This window comes from Ursus americanus, chromosome 7 (genome assembly GCF_024610735.1).
Source record: "Ursus americanus isolate L20-20 chromosome 7, mUrsAme1.1.p, whole genome shotgun sequence".
Taxonomy (NCBI): domain Eukaryota; kingdom Metazoa; phylum Chordata; class Mammalia; order Carnivora; family Ursidae; genus Ursus; species Ursus americanus.
The window spans coordinates 68,981,163-68,985,433 of NC_142133.1; the positions used below are offsets into that span (position 1 = coordinate 68,981,163).

Here is a 4,271-nt window from a genome sequence, read left to right on the forward strand (position 1 = left end):
AGAGCATATGTAGTATAAGCTCTCTATATAGTATATTATAGTGTGTGCATATGTGCGTGCGTGTGTGTGTGTGTGTGTGTGTGTGTGTGTGTGTGTGTGTGTTGTGGACAGTAGCTGTAAGCCCTATTTTGCATTCAGACCCAAGCTTGACTTTGCCTGAGGGCTGGGTTGAGTGAGGATAAGAGTTTCCAGCTTTTCAGGAATAAACTCCCCTCCCTGATTGTCAGGATCTTCTACAATGCTGCCTCATTCTCTTACCTGCTCTTGCTCTTTCCCTACACACGTGGCGGCACTTGTTGCCCTCTACTTCACACCAGTGCCTCCTCAACCAACCCATGTTACACAAAGTAGTGTGCCGGGGAACACTTCTTTGCTAGCTAGCTGGTTGACCATTTTCACCATGACGTAGATAGGGAGCTAAAAGACCTGGGTCAATGCTTTTTTTGTGACCTGAAACAAATGATATTTCTTCTGCTTGGGTATGATTTTTCTTATCTGTAAAGGGAGGAGTTGATACCAAATGTCTTTTAACATCTAAGTTTTTCTGAGAAGGGAAATGAGTACTGTGAATTAATTTCTTGTTGAAAGAACAAATTTGCCTTTAAAAATCAGACACATTATAAATATTAACGGTAGGACACATCCGGGTAGTGTTGGAGACAGTTCTCCATGGGTATAGGACCCTGGTGGGCATGGTTGAGATTTGCACATTGACCTCATCCTGGTGCCTGGAGTCCTCTTGACGTAGCCTTAATTATATGCTGTGTGAGTTAAATTGAAGGATCTGGCTCCTAGTCCCGTCAGATTATTCAGAGTGGCTGGCAGTAGTATATTCATGGGGAAATTCAGACATGCTAAGATCGTATAGAAAAGAGGGCTAGATGTTACAGGAGATATTTCTCTTTCTCATGTTTCTTCTCTATGTCTTGTAAGAGAAGAATGACATTGTCTGTAGTTTTGGACTATCTTTTCAAGAATGTACACTGAGAAAGCTTAGAAGGTGGAGATCATGCTTCCCTCCAGAGCACAGGGCAGGCACGTGTGCATACTGCCCAGCACAGAAGGCTTAGGTTTCCTGTGACATGTCCTGTAGTGCACGCAGTTCTCATTTGGCCCTCTTGTGTAGCCCTAGAGAATTGGGGCTTAGATAACCAGCGTGCGCGCGCACACGCGCACACACACACACACACACACACACACACACACACACACACACAATGCTGGCCCTCTGGCTACTGCTACTGTGCTGAAGAAGGAATTGTCTCTCATCTCTGAATCAAGAGTTTTGTGCCAGCATCCGTGAGACTGTGGCAAACTGACTTACTAGCTTAGAGCAGGATAGCATTTTAGACCCTTCATGGTTCTTGAGAAATAAAATTTTAGGATTTCTTTCTACATCCCTCTGGATCTGTCTTTCCCCATTCCTTTCTAGAACTGAGGCCCACAAGAGTTTGAATAACAAGGCCAAGGTTTCACAACTTATTGGTACTAAACAAGAGACTAAAGTCTAGATTTCATGACCCTTTGGTCCTGGACTTCTTCCACTAAAGTGTTTTCAGTCTAAACAGATACTGGAAACATGCATGCTGTGCAACAGTTGAAACTTTTAATAACTTCTGTGTCTCTTACCTGCTGGTTAAAAGCCTTCTGTATGGAGTAGTCTCTAGGACTGTGCAATTAATTAAAATGTGAATTTAATAGATACTTTGGTCAGGTACTTATATATCTAAAGAAAAACACTTTTAAAGAAAAAGATGAAACACTGCACTAAAACCACTTGTGATCTAAGTAAAAAAGGAACATCTTGGTTAAAACGGAGTTTGTGTTACAGTACGGAAGTGAAGTGACAAATGGCACAGCTAAATCTTTGCTAGCATTCATTTGTGCTTTTGGCAATTTTGCACAGACTTGATGAGTGGTTAGTGAAATGTTTATGCATCCAGTATGAATAATCTCAAGGCTTCTCATAGAATTTCCCTAAATTTTGTGCTGTTACGAGGTTTGGTTTCTAATTGAAGTCAGAAATGTATCTGTGTATAACTAGTAAGAGAATCAAGTAAGGAGTAAAGCTGAAACACCTTTTATGATATCTGAGACTGGATAGTAAGCGACACACTCTTATCAGAATAGAAACGACACCAGAGATAAGGGATGGGTCCCACCATCTCTTCACCCACTCCCCAATCTCACATACACCCTGTGGGTGTAAATCAGAGTCTCTGTTTTGTTTTGTATTTTTCTTGTGTATAGATTTTCCTCCTCTGAGAGTCTTGTTCACTCATGTGACAGTTTTGCAGTGAAAGAGAAAGATCTTAACACCCACCCACCCCATCCTCCCCACCCCCAAAACAAATTTCACTGTTCAGGTTTGCGGATACTTGATATTCTGCCTTTTATGGTTTATGCAAATGGGAGTATTGTCTCTATAAAATCCAAATGCATATCCTTATCCTCCAGGAAGATTTCAGTTTCTCCAGCTGTAGTTGTTCCAAGTTTATTGTTTTTTAATCAACTATATTTGAATAACTCTCTCTGTTTCTAATTTGATAATATACACATTTACATGATGCTACAATTTAAGGATTTCCATTTAAATTAATTTGGGGGGGCTGAGCTCACTGCTGCCCTTGGTCCCTGGGTTCCTTGCTGGCACTGGGGCCAAGCAATCATGGTGAATTTACTTCAGATTGTGTGAGACCACTGGGTTCATAGACTCTCCCCTATGGGATTTGTCTTTGGATGTTATCTAGACAGAAAAAATGATGAAAAGCTAACTGCCTTCAGGAACAAGAGTATGTGATTTAAAGGGGAATTGAAACCCAGTGATGACGTTACCAGAAAGTAAAGGCTATGGTTGAATTACAGAATATTCATATTTTGTAAATGGTGAGAGAAAAACATGTTAATAATTTTTAAAAAAGATTAATTAAACTAAAATTAATTTATTTTTGGGCTATTGCCTAATAAGGGTTTAGGACCTTAGAGTTCTCTTCCTCTGTCTCTCTCTCTATGTGTACACACACACACACACACACACACACACACACAAACACACACACACAAACACACACACACCTTTCCTCCCTCACCCCTTTCGATCTGGAAATTGCCCCTCCCCAACCCAGTAGAGGTCTGGACACTTATTTTCTGAAGAGATTAAACTAAAAGAAGGTGATCGAGTCACCAAACACATGTGAAGGTAGAGAGCCAACACAAAAATAAAGGAATTAAGTAAACACCTACACCAAATAATGAGGCCACAGGGGCGTTATTCTACCTACCATATTTATATTTTGAATTTGGGAATCTCCATTAATGGAAAAGTTCAGCTGGCAGTATCTGCTTTTTTTTTTTTTTTTTTTAAGAATTTATTTATTTACTTGAGAAAGAGAGAGTGAGAAAGTGAGAGAGAGAGAGCCTGAGCAGGAGGGAGAGGGAGAAGCAGGTTCCCCGCTGAGCATGTAATCAGACATGGGGCTCTATCCCAGCACCCTGGAATCATGACCTGAGATGAAGGCAGATGGACTGAGCCACCCAGGCACCCCAGCTTGTGGTATTTACTAATAAAACTTATGATCAGAGTGAACTGATACTTGTTAAAACTACATTCTACTGGAAAATTTACTTACCTGGTTTTATACTAGATTATTAAATTAAAATATTTAAAAAATATTTAATATGTCAAGATGTTCTTTACATTGGCGACATAGGAAATGATAAAAGTATTTGTTGAGGAAGGCTTAGCCTGATTCAAGATAAGAAAATATGCCTTAGCTGTATACTCATAGAGTGTTCTCTATGAGTAGGTTTGATCTACAATACAGTTAGCAGAACATAGGTATCATAGATAAATTGGACTCTGGAACCAGACTAGCTAAATTCAAATCCTTGATCCACCATTTATTTGCCAATTTCCCTCTCACTAAGTTTCCCTGATAGGAAATGGGGACTTCGGGGGCTAAGGATAGCATCTGTCTTGGAGAATTACTGTAAGAATTAGTTAAAATAAAATATATAAAGCACTAAGGACAGTGCCTGGTACATAAAAAATATTTAGTAGAGGTTAACTATATATCTATTAATGAATGTACAAAGAATTATAAAGATACAGTGGATTCTGAAATACATACCTGGTCACTTTAAGAATTTATTGAAAACCACAACCAATGTGTTAGCTATTAGAATATTTTCTCTTTTATCCCTGTCTGGATTCATCTTCCCAGGTCTGATGACTGCCTCATCATGTCTGATGCTTTCTCTTCTTATTTGAG

The 4,271-nt window shown here is 39.5% G+C and overlaps 1 pseudogene; it reads left to right on the forward strand.

Moving 5' to 3' along the window:
- The first annotated feature begins 2,668 nt into the window (after positions 1–2,668).
- LOC123802610 (NADH dehydrogenase [ubiquinone] 1 beta subcomplex subunit 1 pseudogene) lies at positions 2,669–2,845 on the forward strand (annotated as a pseudogene).
- The last annotated feature ends 1,426 nt before the right edge of the window (positions 2,846–4,271 follow it).